This window comes from Microcebus murinus, chromosome 28 (genome assembly GCF_040939455.1).
Source record: "Microcebus murinus isolate Inina chromosome 28, M.murinus_Inina_mat1.0, whole genome shotgun sequence".
Taxonomy (NCBI): Eukaryota; Metazoa; Chordata; class Mammalia; order Primates; family Cheirogaleidae; genus Microcebus; species Microcebus murinus.
Genome location: NC_134131.1, coordinates 3,573,767 through 3,590,498, shown reverse-complemented (window position 1 = coordinate 3,590,498; position 16,732 = coordinate 3,573,767). Strand labels below are relative to the sequence as shown.

The following is a 16,732-nucleotide window of genomic DNA, read 5'->3' as shown; positions in this document are numbered from 1 at the left end:
AGTTTTGATTTATTGGTTTAGGAAACAAGAATATAGGAACCATTGCCAGGTTTTAATTTAGAAATTTCTTTAGCCATGTCTGTTTCTGCAGAGAAGGCAAACAGAAAGCTGGTAGGAGAGGTGATTGGAGAGAGCTACGACCCATGCTATTGAGATTCGAGAAAAAGAGGCCCAAGACCTGATTTGGGGGTCTCTCTCTGAAACGAGCAGTTGGTGTGTCTCGCACGTGTTTATTCTTCCTAGGCGTTATTTTTAAACGCAGGTTCTAAGTAACAGGTGCCTAACTCTGAGCCATTTCAGTTGCAAGACCTCACAGTTTCCTCATCTATAAAATGTAGAATAAAAATAGTGTCTTCACAGGGTTGTGGCAAAGATCAAGTAAGCTCAGTCCTTTATGCATTCAAAAACATTTGTTTGTCGAGCCCCTACGAAGAGCCAGGCACCGTGTTGGGTGCCAGTCTAGGGGACAGGAGGCGGCAAAGCCTGCCTTCTCTTGGTGTGTAGGTGACAAGCCAGGTCCAGGGCAGGTGACACGCAGGAAATAAGCCACGGCATGAAGCAGGTCTTGGCAGTTTGTCAAGTCACAACAACGGCACCGCGGTTGAGATGTTGTGAAACACCGGAATGCACGCATTTAGGAAACCGATCACAATGCATCTCTGATCCAAAGATTTCAGAGATGACAGAAATTCCAAGTGTCAAGAGAGGAGGAAGAGTTAATATTCTGAAATGAAGAATCAAGATTTTTTTTTTTTTTTTTTGCAAAAGGTCTCAGCAGGCTCAAATTCTAGATCTAAATGAAAAAGAAAGAAAGGGTCTTTTAATGGGAATGAACGCAGAACTCATATCACTGTGCTAGTGAAGAGCGAAGCGCTCCAGTGTCACAGCGCTGCGTGTGACAGTTAGTTAGGGCGTGACGGCAAAGCCAGTAGGAGCCACTTGGGGCTTGGCGGGGGGCAGAGGTGCCAGGGACTTTAGCCTGCATGGATGGAATGATGAGGAGTTGGCTGCTATCTTCCTTTGCACACTGGCCCGCCATGCCCCCTCTCTGGACACCCCATTTGAGGACACTGCGGGGCCAACCAGAGCGGGCTGCCTTGCTTGCACATCACGCGTGCAATGCTGGCCTCACCTTCTAAACAAAAGCAGGGCCTATTTAGGGCTTCGGTGGAGAGGGGCTAGCCCCAGCCCCAGCCCCAAGTGGGTGGGGCAGGAAAGGGTTAGGGTTGTCATAGCCGTAAGACTTACACGGCATCCACTGTAGGAATGAACTTGGTACCCCAGGTTGCAGTTTCCAGAATGCAGGTGGCGAAAAAGAAGCAGAGGCCATGCCAGCTCTAGGACTTCTGGTTTGGATGAGATGAGTTAAAGGTGCCACTATTTGTGACTGCTCAGTGGCCCCCAGCACCGTGGGCTGTGGCCCTCCCTGTAGATCTACTGTCATCTGTCGCATCATTGAAGAACTCCCAGAGACAAAGCGAGGAGGCAGGGAAGAAACTCCCTGGGCAATGCAAATCTAGTTTCAGCATGTCCTGCTATTGGCAGCAGCCTGGGAAATTGCCTTGCCCACGCCTCCAGTCAAATGTCCATTCAGAAGGCTCCTTTTCTTACGATAAAATTAGCAAGACAAATGAAAGATTGTTTTGAGAATCCTGATAGCTGTCTACCTTTAGTAGGTACAGTTGTGTTAGACTAAGTCATCCAAGTGTATTCACAGCCATAAAGTCTTACTGTTTGTGCAATCTCTAAATTATAGTTTGTATCCAGTTTTGGGTTGTTTTTTTTTTTTTTTTGTAAACTTTTGAAGAATCTGATCATTGAGTGCTGTGTACAAATGTATTTGCACATGAGGTCACTCAGTCATAAAATTGTCATCAAGAAGATTTTAGTCCCCAATATAGCCATATAGAAAAGCCCTTCGTGGCTGGGCGCGGTGGCTCATGCCTGTCATCCTATAGCAGTCTGGGAGGCCGAGGCGGGAGGATTGCTCAAGGGCAGGAGTTTGAAACCAGCCTGAACACACATGATACCCCCACGTCTCTACGAAAAATAGAAAAAATTAGCCAGGCGTGGTGGTTGAGTGCCTGTAGTCCCAGCTACTCGGGAGGCTGAGGCAGGGGGATTGCTTGAGCCCAGGAGTTTGAGGTTGCTGTGATGCAGTGAACTATGATGACGCCACTGCACTCTACCCAGGCGACAGGGCAAGACTCTGTCTCAAAAAGAAAAAGAGAGAGAGAGAGAGAGAGAGAAAGGAAGAGAGGGAGGGAGGGAAAGAAGGAATAAAGGAAATGTCATTGAATGTTCATCTTACATGTAGAAATACTCTTATTTAGCAAAGATTAAGTTACTTTTTCCTTAGCACTATGCCATGTATTCCACAGGTGGAGAAAGAAGAAAGAGTTCAGAATTCGTCTTTCAGAGCTTATAGTCTAGAGAAAACATGTGCATGAAACACAGATGAGAGACAAAAGGAGGAGAGAAGAAAGTCGGGCAGGGGAGGGGGAAGAGAAAACATTAATTTATTTGCTGTATTCATTATGTGCTGTAAATCCATCACGTCTTTGTTAGGAGCTGTTACGTACAGGGCATTGTAGATGTGCTCATTGATTGACTATTTGATGGAAGGCTGATTGACCATTTGATGGAATGCTGATTGATGACTATTTGATGGGATGCTGATTGACTGTTTGATGGCATGCTGAAGTGACTGGCACAGAAAGTGAATGGTGGAGGAAGTCAAGGGAGTGGGAACACCCCAAATTTAGTGCCATGGATGGGAAGATGGCTAGGTTACTAGTCTCTCCTACCGCCGTGTGTGTGTGTGTGTGTGTGTGTGTGTGTGTGTGTGTGTGTGTGTTTGTTTGTTTTTGTCTAGGAGGGTAATCTTATCTAATAGGAAGATACTCTTTTGTTTAGACTAGGCTCCTTCCCCTTTACTGTGACGTTTAGTGTCACTGTGCTAAATAGGTCTTTTTTTTTTTCTTGAGACAGAGTCCTCCCCCAGGCTAGAGTGAGTGTCATGGCGTCAGCCTCGCTCACAGCAACCTCCAACTCCTGGGCTCAGGCGATCCTCCTGCCTCAGCCTCCCGAGTAGCTGGGACTCCAGGCATGCACCACCATGCCCGGCTAATTTTTTCTGTATATATTAGTTGGCCAATTAATTTCTTTCTATTTATAGTAGAGACGGGGGGTCTCGCTCTTGCTCAGGCTGGTTTCGAACTCCTGACCTCGAGCAATCCGCCCGCCTCGGCCTTCCCAGAGTGCAAGGATGACAGGCGGGAGCCACCGCGCCCGGCCTAGACAGGTCTTTACCTGCCTTTGCCCTCACTCCCAACTTAGTTCATAAGGAACAAATAAATAAAAATTATCAAGAGCCACCTTCATCTCAGGACAGCGAGCTCTTTTAGGAGGAGGCACACCGAACAAGGCCTCATGGAGGGGTGACTTGTTGGTAGTGCTCTTGACTGTGCTGTTAAGAGTTCTGTCTACACCCTTAGTAATCTAAAAAGGATTGGCACACGAGTCCTTGATGTTTGGGAAATTTGCCCCTACTCGGATGTGAGTTCTCTTCAAGCTTTGGTCCTACGTAATTGTAGAAGACGTCCATGTCTAAGATATCCATGTCGGCTGTGATATTGTTTAAATACTTTGGTGACCAGAATAGGTAATTCATGAATCCATGCTCTTTAATCACTGCTTGAATGTTGGACTTAGGCCTCTAGAATTTGTGAAGGGTTATCAGAGATCTACTAAATTAAACTCTATGGTTTGGGAGCCTGGGAATCATGGGCTGAGAGCAGGCCAGGACTAAAGAATATCAAACTCTGCTAGCTTGGGGGGAAAAATACGTATGTGTGTCTGACTCTCAGGTGAGGTCAAGGCTGAGACAGCTTGTTGGTCATGGATAGGACATGCATGAGGAAGAACAAAGACCATGCTCAGAACATGAGTGAGAAGAGGAAGAGGTGGGTACATTTCTGAGATAGGAAATATAGGTGAAATTGAGAAGAAGAAGAAAAACTCTTCGTTCCCCAAGGAAGGGAGACGGAGCATGTTTTATCAGCACCCAGCCAGGCTGAGCCCTTCCCAACTGCTGGCATTCTGGGCCTCTCTGTCCCGTGTGAATGTTTGCATAGGCTCTTCCAGAAGCTCAGATGGCCTTTGCCATCCTGCCCGCCCAACTCCTTGGGGCAGAGCACTGCCCTGTGATCCTGAACATCGCCCCGGTCTTATTTCAGAAGTTCCCTCATCCCCTGAGCCTCTTCTTTTCCGATCCCTGCCTGTTTAGCATGTTTGTTTCTTAATTCCAGCAAATGCTCCAGTGATGGCTGGTCCCCATACTATGTGCCCTGAAAGCACTAAGACATTTATGTCCCTTCATTTGGATAGCTGGGCATTGTTAATAGAAACTTGGAACAGAGAATCTGAAAATCAGCCCATTTATGTCATTAAACCCTGATGCTATTTGGGTGCAAGCTGAGCCCCCTCTGGACAGGGACTCCACCAAAGGCCTCCCTTCCTGGAGACAGGCTCCACTGTGAGATGAAAGTAAGGAATATTGTGAAAACATACGCTAACGGTGCCATAAATTAGGTCTCATGTTGGCCAACCTACATTAATTGTTCTTTTTTTTATTTTTGAGACAGAGTCTCACTCTGTTGCCCAGGCTAGAGTGAGTGCTGTGGCGTCAGCCTAGCTCACAGCAACCTCAGACTCCTGGGCTCAAGCGATCCTCCTGCCTCAGCCTCCCGAGTAGCTGGGACCACAGGCATGCGCCACCATGCCCGGCTAATTTTTTCTCTATATATTAGTTGGCCAATTAATTTCTTTCTATTTATAGTAGAGACGGGGGTCTCGCTCTTGCTCAGGCTGGTTTCGAACTCCTGACCTCGAGCAATCCACCTGCCTCGGCCTCCCAGAGTGCTGCTAGGATGACAGGCGTGAGCCACCGCGCCGGCCTTACATTAATTGTTCTCAACACTTGAGGCAGAGACCCCTCCTTGAATTCTCCCAGCGGGTGCTCGAGAGCTGGACGTTTAGCAAACCACCAACGCCTTCCCCACGTCCAAGTGATGGCCCTGGCTGGTGGGGCACCAGGTGGCACACCAGGAACCTGGAGATTTATTAAATTGGGGTTGCCATTTTGCCTCCTGGAGTTGATTCCTGGTCTCGTTACCTTCGATTTTAAAAAACAAAACAAAACAACCAAATGTCTCCTACCACTGTTAAGATTAACTGGGGGAAAGAGCTCCTGGTTAGTTAAACTTTTTAGAGTTGGGATCGACCCTACCTAAGATCGTTTTATCTCATTTAAACCTCATGTGGGTAAAGTACTGGGATTAGCTCCTTTTTATAGATGAGGAAACTGAGGGCCACGGAGACTGGTGACTTACCGAAAGTACAGCCAGAAAGTGGTGCGGCCATAACGAGAACTCAGTGGTGGTCTCTCTCCAGGGATCAGAGACAAGATAAGCTCCAATCCGACACCATCCAGGCCAGGGCGTCTGCCTGGTGCTCAGGAATGTGTTGGAAGGGGAGGAGAGGAAACAGTGTGTCTGTCTGTCTGTCTGTCTGTCTGTCTGTCTGTCTTTCCCCGCTGCCCCAGCAGTGGAGATGGGAGTGTGAGAAGCTCCCTAATCAAGGAGAAGTAACTCAAAACAACTTACGAGCCTTTGGGCCACTCCCTCAACTTCCCTTTCCCTCATTCTGCCAGCCCAGTTGTGCGTTGTCACTGTGGATTCCATAAGAAGCAAAACGGACGTCAGAATTTTGCCTTTGGGCCAGTCGCAATGGCTCACGCCTGTCATCCCAGCACTCTGGGAGGCCAAGGCGGGAGGATCGCTTGAGCTCAGGAGTTCGAGACCTGCCTGAGCAAGAATGAGACCCCATCTGTACTAAAAAAAAAAAAAAAAAAAAAAAAAAAAATAGAAAGAAATTAGCTTGGACAGCTAAACATAAATATAGAAAAATGAGCTGGGCGTGGTGGCGCATGCCTGTAGTCCCAGCTACTCAGGAGGCTGAGGCAGGAGGATTGCCTGAGCCTCGGAGCTTGAGGTTGCTGTGAGCTACACTGACGCCAGGGCACTCTAGCCAGGGCAACGGAGTGAGGACTGTGTCTCAAAAAAATAAAAAATAAAAAATGTCCCTTTGTACTATTTTAGGTTCCATTCATGCTCACCAATCTGTGATGCTTGGTCACATCTGTTTCCCAAGGGAGTAAATAAAACTGGACCTGCCTCTGTGTTCTCCCAAGCTCCGTGCTAGTCCCAGCCTGGTCTCCAGTTTAGCATAGGGGATAAAAACCTTGTTTTGGAGTCATTGAAGTCCCAACTACCCCCTTACTAGCTCTGAGTTGTTGGCTAAGTAATTTAAGCTCTCGGAGCCTCAGTTTCTGCATCTGTTAAGTGGGTGCAGTAATATGCCTAGTCGATAGGGTTGTTTGGAGGGTTAGGAGCGATTGTGGAGAATGTCAAGCCCCTCACACACCTCCTGTCACCAGGCACCAGCCCTTCCCTCCCTTTCCCTTTTTTTGTCACACCCTGTGCCAAAGTCCCAGGACCTGCCCTCCCAATTTGTGACTGGCAACCTCTTTACGGGATTTCTGATACCTCCCTGTTCATGACTGGCTCCGGTCTTTGTTGTCTTTGGTATTGTCCCAAAGTCTCCTGAGCCCTACAGCCATACAGCAGAGGCTCCCTAATGCAGAAGGACAGAGCCCTGGAGAAGAGAGTGACATCCCGGCTCTTCCATCCAGCCCAGTGACCGTGGATGACCCCCCTAACAGCGACCAACAGAGCAGAGTTGGCTAGAGCAGATGCTTGTGCCCCGACTTCTTGCCACTCTTTGAAGCTTTTAGGCAGAGAATTGTTCCTCCTCTGCAGATGAGGAAATGCAGGCTAAGTGAACTTTTCTAGCTCCCCCTACTTTGCTAATTGAGTAGCAAATATTGCATTCAAACTCGCATGGCTCCTATTCCAGATTCCAGGTATGGAGCGGAGCTAGTAAGATCCCTATTTCACAGGTTGTCATAAGAATGATGGCAGGGCTGTGCACTTCAGAAGGACAGCCGGAAGTCAGGGGTATTGCTCTTGCTGCTGTTACACTATTAATATAAGGCCCCTGAGCCAGGAAGAGGAGGTCAGGATCAGCATGAAGTAGAGAGAAGAGTTTAAGCAGAGAAGAAAGTTGGAGGGAAGAATGAGTTAGTCATGCAAGGGAATGGAGAATGGTTGAAAAAGGGTGTCAGAAAACAGCTAACCACAGAGCTCCCTGATTTCAAAGGGCTGGCCTGTTGGGTTATGACATTACATAGATGTGTTCTGACCCATCTCAAAAATTGGACATCCCTGAATTTAATTAAGATCAATTAGACATTCCTCCTATTGTTCAAACACAATGCCTTATTTGTTTGAAAAGAGGGAAGTTCTGTATGCCTGAAAGCTTCTTGCTTCATCTGCTTTTCCTCATCAGGGATGAAATGCCATTTGAAATAACAAAAAATAAATAGATAAATAAATAATCAGCCTGCAGGCTGGACTACATTTCTGTATGTGTTTTCTCAAAATGTTTATTAGACTTCAAAAGGGGTTAGATACCTCTGTGATATTATTTCTTCCAAACGTCCCTGGCAGTCCAACCTAAACTTTAGCTGTGGCTTCAACCTGAGACAGAAAAGAAATCCCCACCTGATGCATCAAACTGTCCACTTTCATTTCTTCTTTCCAACACGACAGTGACAGAAGCAGGCAAGTGTGGCTCGGGAGGTTGGGCTGGGTATTCAGAAATCTTTTTGGTGGAAGCAGGCATAGTTGGAAAAAAAAAAAAAAAAAGAAAAAAGAACCGAGGTGGTTAAAGAAGAGGAGAAAAAAAAATCACAAGACCCACAGAACATAAATATGTTTGGAAGCCAGGTCGTGTTAGAGGCTTTGGGACCTCAACTAAACCCGCCAGGTTTAAAGCATGCACGTGCCATACTCTGTGGATCAGAGTTGTGGGTGTCGCACAGGGTTTATGACATGAAGAAGACCCCAGTAGGGGCTATGGGGTGTCTCCCAAAAAGTGTTTTTGGTGGTTGCTTTTCCCTGATTGTTGACACGGTGTAGTGTTCAAGATTCCCAAGCTCCTGAAATCCTGGTTGTACTTTTCAACCGTATTTCTGGTCGTTTTATGTAGGACCTTAATGGTAAGCAGAAAACGCCTAGAGGGGAGTCCTTTGCCAGTGTAGAATGTGTGGCTGGCACACGGTGTAAGCGGGGGCTGATGGTAGTTGTTTTTGTTGGTGTTCAAGAAACCATGGAGAGTATCTTGTCCATCTTTCTCTCCGTGCAGGTGAAACGTGTAGGCTCAGAGGGGTAAAGTGACTTGCCCACAGTGACACTGTTCATTGAAGACAAAGTCGTTGCTAGTCATTACTAGTCACAGCTAGTGCTCCTGGACCATCTCGGAGTTCAAACAGACTGCTTGAGGCCACTTTGGCTGGCAAGAGATCTGCCTGCCTCTTCACCAGCCTGTTGGATGAGTCCCAGTTCTTGGAACTCTTTGAAAACTACATGAGCCTTCAAAGAGGAGGAAACCAAGCCCCAGCATGGCTCACCTGGGTGTCTGTCTCAGATTCTCTTCCTGAGTTCTTCCACACATCCCCTCGGCTCAGCCTCCTCACCCTCCTCCTGGCCCCCAACAACTGGCTTCATAACTTTTTTTTTTTTCTAGAAAAGAAGATAAATCTTTGGACTTTTATGTAGTCCCTGTTAAAAGTTGAGTGCATGAGTGTGTGTGTGTGTGTGTGTGTGTGCACGCGTGTGTAATTGGCAATCATTAAGAGAAGAAAAGCAAGCCACACAGAGCCATAGGGCCCGGAAAATGTTTTCTGGGCTGCAGTTTCTCTGCCACACATCGTGGAAGGCAATTATCTTCGGAGGGGATTCCACAGTCCCTCGCAGGCTTCCCCGGAGTAAGATTTATTGTCGGCTGGATTGGGTGTTCTTTATAAGAGCATTTACCCGGCATCTAAAGCACTTTCAAGGAGTGCTACTTCCTGAATGCTTTGAGGTTGCAACTGCTAAGCTGCATTTCCCCGTCTTGGAGATATATTTTTGAAATGGTATGCAGGGATTTGTCCTGGCCTCGTGCTTCCCTTCGACACTGACAGGAGTTGCTCTGCTAAAACCCCAGCGAGCTGCTGCGGAAATTCACCCCCTAATGCCCGGAGCCCTCCTTCAGCCGGGAGTCTGGCCGGCTGGCTGCACGTTCTAGAAGGTTCTCTGAGCAGGGAGAGGGCCCGGGAGCCCATGCCCGTTGTTTTTTGTGTGTGTGTGTGTGGTGCCAGCTAATCAATTGCAAAGTTAACTATTTTCTTTCTTAAACAAAGGGTGGGCAAGAGCTCTCCCTTTGCCTCCTCCTTTTTTTTTTCTCTCTCTTCCTCCCTTTTCTATGGATCTTATGAATGCTAGAGGAAAACTTGAACTACGAGTCAGCTAAATATACTGTATCATGAAACCCCAGGGACCACTGAAATGGGAACAGTGGCCCATTATTGCTAAGAAGGTGTTCTATTGAAAATGCACCGACATGCTCTCCCCAGAGAGCGAGCAAAGAAGGCAAGATGCCCGACAGCAATGCAGGTTGTTCTCTTCCTAGGCGAGCTAAAATCCGGACTTTGGCACTCGTGCTGGGAGTGAGCAGGCAATGGAAGAGACGAATGTGCGCTTTTACATTAAAAGTGCCATATTTCACGGGGGCCTCCCCTCCCCAGCCCTCTTTTGGTTGCAGCGTCTTAATTGATATATTCCAGTTAATAGTTTATTAAGTGTCCTTCCTCTGTCTGGCTTTTCCAAGTTGTCTTTTGCACGCGTGGAGGTAGTCAAAAATCTCCCGGTCCTGGCAGGTTTACCAGCAGAGGGCAGGCGTCAAGAAGGTTTTGACACGAGGGTGTGTCCGCCCAGGGTCAGAGGAGGGTGGCGTTGCAGGGAAGCAGAGGGGCGAGGAGCCCTGCTTGGAGGGCAAGGTGGGACACAGGTGGGACACCTCGCAGGCTGCCACTTGCCCCGGGACTCCAGGAAAGCTGACTGTCCCAATAAAAGTGGTCAGTTGCCTTTATCTGCTATGCAGCTATTTCTGCATAATTAAATGCTAAAAATAAAAAAAATAATAATAATAATAAAATGTAATTTCCTTCCCCAAAACCCATCTTTCCTTTCCCCTTCGGTGCCCCAGTTCTGGTTATGCTGAAAATCGAGGGTTTGCCTGTGAGTGTCTCATAGATGCTGTCACTCTTAGGAAGGGAAATAGGGAGTCAGGTTTGAGGGTGGTGGTGGTGGTGATTTTTTCCCCCAGATTTCTGAAGGCTGAAGCTCTATAGGACATGCTGTCCTGCCCCCAGACGTGCACCTTTTCAAGACCTTGGCACACTTCAGTGTAATCTGTGCTAACCTCCTGGCAGAAGCAGTCCACTCATAAATTTTACATTATGTGAAAACAAGGGATTATAATTCTATCATAAATGGGAGTAATTTATTATTGTCAATTAGATGCCCAGTTGGGGAAGGACATTGCCACTTTCCTTTTCCATGTGTGATTTTGTTTAGCTGTGATATTTTATGGATGTCTTTACATTTCGAGTGAGGGGCTTTCTGTTTCTTTTTTTGCTTTGTTGTTGTTGTTGTTGTTGTTGTTGTGTTTTCCATAGTTCATGTATGCATCGTATTCGGAAGGCACCTGCCTGATGTTGTCATTCACACCGTGCATATATGGAGTAACCAGAAACACACACTGGCATCATAAAATGTTGCATTAAGTGAAGATACAAATGGCAAATTTGGAGGATGTCATAAAGAGGAATTTAAACTCCTGTGGAACAGGGAGTACTCTCAGGCTTTTCCCTTGGCCAAACTAGCAGGCACAGAAGAAAAACAACATAATTAGCTTCGCTGTCAACATAGACATAACAGTGACATAAACAACATTGATATGGAGCTAACTGCTTTAGCTGCCTAAAGATGGATGGATGATGTATTAATTTATATTTTTTGGGAAAAGCACTGTTTAAATCAAGATGGAACAGTGGTTCCTTGGAGACAAATGCCTAAATCTCAGGGATGGGGCACTGCTGTTGCAATTTAGTGACTCTAATGGGCTGTCCCCGTTGGTGGTCGTGGGAGAAATACAGAAAGGAGCTCTCCTCCTGCAGAGCCCAGCTTCCCTGGGCAGGCCACCGAGCACGAGACTGGGGTAAGAGGCCTACATGTTGTATTCTTGTGGCTTTAGCTCTCTAGCAATAGAATCAGTCGGTTGAATCTCTTTGAGTTTGTCATTTCAGAAGATGTCCTGGATAGTCCACTAAATTAATTGGGAAAGAGAATAGGTGTTGTTTCTAATTGAATTAAGGTTTTGGCCTCTTATCCGGCAGTTAGATTTTCAAGCCCCCCCCCCTTGGCGCTGAGGACCACGTGGGTGGGGACCACGGCCGGGTCCCCTCCGCTGCTGGGCCATTCATCACTGCGTGGGATAATGTCCCCACCATGATGCTCCTCCTGTCTCCGGGTTTAATACATCTTGTCTCCACTCTCAGCTCTGAATGGGCAGTGAGACCTTTTACTCACTTCTACATTCAAGTCTCAGGCTCAGCAGAACCAAATATAATACATGACTTTAGTCCCAGGTGTGTTATTTGGTGGTTAGAGTTTGGTGTGGGATCATAGTAATCTTCTCTTAAACGCACAGCCGGCTTGCACAATGGACTCATTTAGCAACTGACAGGTTTCTTAATTCGTGGTGTTTGAACAAGAGCCGTATCTGTTGTGGGTGTTAGTGTGTGGGCATCAAAAATATTTTTAAGTATGGTATTTGGCATTTCCTTCACTCTTCCTTAAACATTAGACTCGCCCCGCCCCCCATATTCATTTTATATTATCATCACTTCTTTTTTTCTATAACTATCCATATCTACTTTCCCCTGTGGGCCTATGGTGCTGGGTGTGTTTGATTCTTTGGAGGGAAAAAAAAAATCACTTTACCTTTCCAAACCTCAACTTCCTCCTCTGTAAAATGGGGATTGAAATTTTTGTTCAAGTTATGACAACTATGAGAGACTCTCTTGATGAGTAGCCCATTCTAACCCCCCAGAGCACTCCTCCTCCTCCTTTTTTTTTGGCCTTCCCAACCCAGCCTTTCCAAAATGACCTGGCGCTCATGTTAGTAAATAAATGGCTCTCACTAAGTCTTCTCAGTGACTGTAGGTTTTATACGTTTTATGTTGTCCAACAGCCACGTGATGTCCCAGTTGTTTCTGAATCCCAAGCACATGGCAAGCACACAGGACTTCATGAGGGGATCATGAGTGTTCAGAATTAACCAGAATGTCCGGGACTTGTGCACTTTACCCAGGTTTATCACTGGTGGTACATTTCCTTGCCTAGAAGTAGTCTGTGAGTCACCATGTCATCTGTCTGTCTGGAGAGAGGGCAGGATGGGCTCCAAGTGGTTTCTGGGTTCGTGTGCTAAGCCATTGCCCTCTTAATATTGTCACCTCCCCCTTTTCCAAACCGCCAGTCTTTAAACAGCACCTCCTCAAGGGGCCTTCCCAGACCTCTCCTGTTCCTAGTGATCTCCTCTTCCTCTGTGGTCCCATGGTGTCTACAGCCACCACCGTGCCATTTAGTACTTGAGTAAGCACTGCATTGCATCAGTCTCTAATTATTTTGTGCAAGGCTTGTCTCTGCAGCTGGGTCATGGGCGTCTGTAATGTTTGTGTTTGTTTGCTTGTTTGTTTACTGTTTGTTTTGATGCTCCTGGAGACTATTAGCTGATAAACACTGGTCTGCAAAGGAGTTAGCCCAACTTGTAAAAAAGCATGCAGGAGTTTTATGGATGCCTCATGGGAAACTTAGCTTTAAAAAAAAAAATTTTTTTATTCAAAGTAACCCCAATTTTGTTCACAAACATTAAATCTCAAATTAATTTTAGAAGGTTGAAAAAAAATCACTTGTGTGTTTTGAAGTGACCATTTCCACTTTCTCCCTGTGCATTGGTTGGCGAGAACTTCCTTTATTTTTATTTCCTGCCTTTGGGGCTTTATGCTAGCCCCTCCGGAAGAAGCATCTCATCTCTTTAAGAGTCAGAACTCTACTCATCCTGGGGCCTTTCTGGCAGATTTAAGGCCCTTCTCCCCCCGCCCCCCAAAAGAACGCCCCTCGGTTCTCTGTTGAATATTCATGAGAGGGTGGGGCCACATTTTTGGTGACCTGGAAAAAATCCCATTAATAAATTTGTTACCTGACACAAAAACAATTTAGATGGAGAGCGATCTGCGCTGTACCCATTTAACATCTGATGGTACGTTGGTGGTCAAGTGACGTTTTTGTCTCTTTTGCAGCCAGACTGATGGAGCAATTGTCAGGTCCTGCTGCCTGTATTGAAATTCAGGCATTTGCTTGACTGGAAATATTATCAATATGCTTTCTGGTTTGTAGTAACCTGCATTTAATACTCCCCAAATCGAAAACTGCTTGCAAGTAAAAAAAAACTCTTGGAATTACTGGATTAGGCTTTGTTGCCTTTTTCCTTTCTCTCTCTCTTTCCCAATCGAGGTGAAAATAGGTAATCCTTGATGTCACTCCTCCTTGTCCTCAAATATTTTGAGAAAAAGAATAAAAATCCTAAAGGCTTTTGATATTTTTCTTATCTTTAAAAAAAAAAAAAATACAGGCCAGGAAGTTTTTTCTCTGAGTTTGAAGATGTTAAATAGGTGATTTCTGAGCTGCCGAAATTGGCTAGAGGAACCTGGGCACTGAAATCGTGGCAGTAGAGCCAACAAAGTTTAACATACTGGTGACTTTTTTCTTTTCTTTCCTTTTCTTTTAACACTATCCTCAGCCTTGGAGAGCAGTGACAGTTTCTAACAGAGCGCAGGTCACCTCAAAACGCTTGCTAAGAGGGGCTTGTGTTGTTGTTGTGTTGTTGTTGTCTAAATAAGAAAGGAATTTAAAGAATGGTTTCCCAGCCGACGTGTGGCAGCTGCTCGCCTCGGCAGCTGTCGCTCGCTCGAGAGGGGAAGTGGCTTGGTTCAGGCGGAGGCACGTTCGGGGCTTATTTATTCCAACCCCCGTCGGGTGAGTTTCCCTCCGCGCGCCCGGGGCGCACTTTGGCGACCCGACTGCGGAGAGCAGAGAGGGGCGTGGGGACGCTCGGGCTCGGGGACCACCATGCATGCACGTGCAGGCAAAGTTCTGCTCCAAAGCCCGTTTTGCAGGAAAGCGCTTCTCCGCGCGCGCGGGTGTCCCTTCCCCGCCCAGCTCTGCCGGCCCCGAGCGGTCGGGCTCTGCGGTCCCCCTGTGCCCCTCGGCGTCGTCCCCGAGAGGTGCGGACAACTCCGTGTCCCTTTGCAGGATGGCACGGGCGCCCCCGAGCCCCGAGCCCGCAGCCCGGGCCCGCGGGGCGGGCGGGACGCGCGCCGTGTCCCCGGCGCGGGGCGGAGGCGGGGCGCGGGGTTAACAGCTCTCCAGCGCAGACAAAAGCGGGGTCGCGGCGGGCGGGCGCGGTGTCACCTGCCGCGCGGAGGGGCCGGGGCGCGGGCGCGGGCCGCGGCGCCCATTGTGTGGGGCGCGGCGGGCGCGGCGCGGGGTTTGGAGGCGGGTCGTGATTGGCGGAGCGGGCGGGGCGGTGGGCGCGGCGGCAGCCCCGAGCCGAGCCGAGCGCCCTGCCTGCGCGTGCAGTCGCCGCTCCTGCTCCGCGCCCTCGTCCCGGCCCGGGCGCCCGGCGGCTCCGCGCCCGCGGCTACATGGAGACTGCCAGGTGGGTCCCCGCGCCCCAGCGATCGATCCCGCGTCCACGCCCGCCCGCCGCGCGCGGGGCCGGCTCCCCGGGCCTCGCCGGGCACGCAGCAGCGCCCGCGGCTTCCCAAGTTCAGTCCTTCCGAGAGAACCCCTACGATCGCTGCTCTCCAACTTGGGCAGGAGTTGCGCGCTGGCCCCGGAGGCGGGGAGGGGTGCAGGGGCGACCACAGGGAGCCCCGGGCCTGCGGGTCCTGGAGAGCGATCGCCCCCCTTTCCTTGCTCGCTCGCTCTCTCTCTCTCTCTCTGTTTTTTTTTTTTTTGAAATGTTCCTGGGTGGGGTGTAGCTGAGAGTTGGAGGAAGTCCTGCCTGTGTGTTTCTCTCTGTCCCCGCGCGCGCGCGCTCTCCGTTTGCGGCCCATGTCCTGCTGGCCTGGCCTCCACGCGGCCACTTGGGTAGAGGCCCCGGCCGCCCTCCGTTCTCGGGGACGGATCCGGGCTGTGATTGATGTCACTTTGCGAAGCGCGTGAAACGCACAAGGAGCCCTCCGGTCTCGGGGTGCCCCCGGGGGGCTGGATGTTTCTTTACTTCGGATAGTTTGTTTCTATATCAGTCTGGGCTATTTTCGGCTGGAGCTGCTGAGAGCCGAGGAGTCCGCGCGAGGCACGGGGGAGGGGACGCTGGGGCGCCCCGCGCTGGGGCGCACGCGGCCGGGAAGGCGCGGGGAACCCCCGCAGGTCGCGGGGCTCCGAGCCTCCTGTCGCAGCAGCGCTCTGCTGGCTGGTTGAGCAGTGAGCCGGGTTGGGGTCCGGACGCGCGGCCGACAGAGGGATGGCCACCGCCACGGGGTCCTCGCGTCTGAACCGGCTCTGGATGGGGCTCACTCGGCTGTCACCACTGCGCGCGACACGGTCAGTGGACACACGGGGCTTTCCCCCTCCCTGCTGTCGCGATGGGAAGGAGAGGACCTTTAGGAAGTGGGTGGTGAAGTTTTAGAGCAAAGTACATATAGACTCTTCCTCTTTGGTATTAACTCCTTCAGGGCCTGGCAGCTGTAACTAAAATACCTAATGATTTTTGTCCCAACAAACCAAATGTTCTGATCAAGCCGGTTTTAAAATGCAAATCACCTAATTTCCATAGATTCCAACATTCTAAAAGTGACACATTTGGGGGGAAAAAATTAAGCCTGATAACAGGAAATGTGAATCATGCTATCAGTGACTAATCTGCTTAAGAAAAAAAAAATTAGTTACATGTATTTTATCATTAGGAAGTCAGCGTTAAAGAAGCCAATTTTTTTTTTTTTAAGTTGAAAGCAAGTGACATTTTTGTTTTAGAAGCGGCCCTGTTCTGCTTTTTTTGTTTGTTTGTTTGGTTTGTTTGTGATAGATTTTCCAGGAGGAAGGTGCATGTGCAGTCAGAGGTGGTTTATGTGGGAGAAGACTCAAGCTGGCATGCCAGTGTCACCTGGAACACACAGTCACGTTGAGGTTCCAGCTTAGGTTTTGATGTGTTGCTGTTGTTGTTGTTTAAAAGGACACAAAGCTTTCTTGACTGTTGAAACTCATCACTAAGTCCAACCGAAGGAAGACAGAAAGCACATTCTCCTAATTGATAACCCTTTGCATAAATTGAAAAAGGGTCTCTATTTTACGTGATTCTTTTGTAGCTGCCTGACACATTTCAGTGAAAAAGTGTGTAAAAATGAAACCAAAATACAGACTGCCTACCCAGAGACACTGGCTGCTGGCTTACTCTAGGATGTGGATAGAGCTGAACTGAAAACGCATTGGGCTGACACTTGATAATCAAAGTTGATTTATTGTTCATTAGTACTGCATTAGCCCTTTCAGGCAAGACAGTTATTTGTGTAGTGGCCTGTCAAGTTGAGACTGTAAGCACCTGTCATTTCTAAGGCATGAGATAAGCAACAAGATATTAAGATGATGCAAATAAAAATACA

The 16,732-nt window shown here is 48.4% G+C and overlaps 1 protein-coding gene across 15 annotated transcripts in view; it reads left to right on the top strand.

Moving 5' to 3' along the window:
* FOXP1 (forkhead box P1) overlaps window positions 1-16,732 on the top strand; it is a 706,173-nt gene that overhangs the window by 585,659 nt on the left and 103,782 nt on the right. Inside the window, exon 1 of one of the 15 annotated variants that reach the window (XM_075998543.1) lies at window positions 13,986-14,105. The exons of 12 other annotated variants lie outside the window; for them this stretch is intronic. The gene's annotated coding sequence lies outside the window, so the exon portion shown is untranslated. Of the gene's footprint in view, window positions 1-13,985; window positions 14,106-14,655; window positions 14,788-14,856; window positions 15,678-16,732 lie in introns of those variants that run through there. 2 more of the 15 variants (XM_020284833.2, XM_020284834.2) reach the window with 2 other exon arrangements.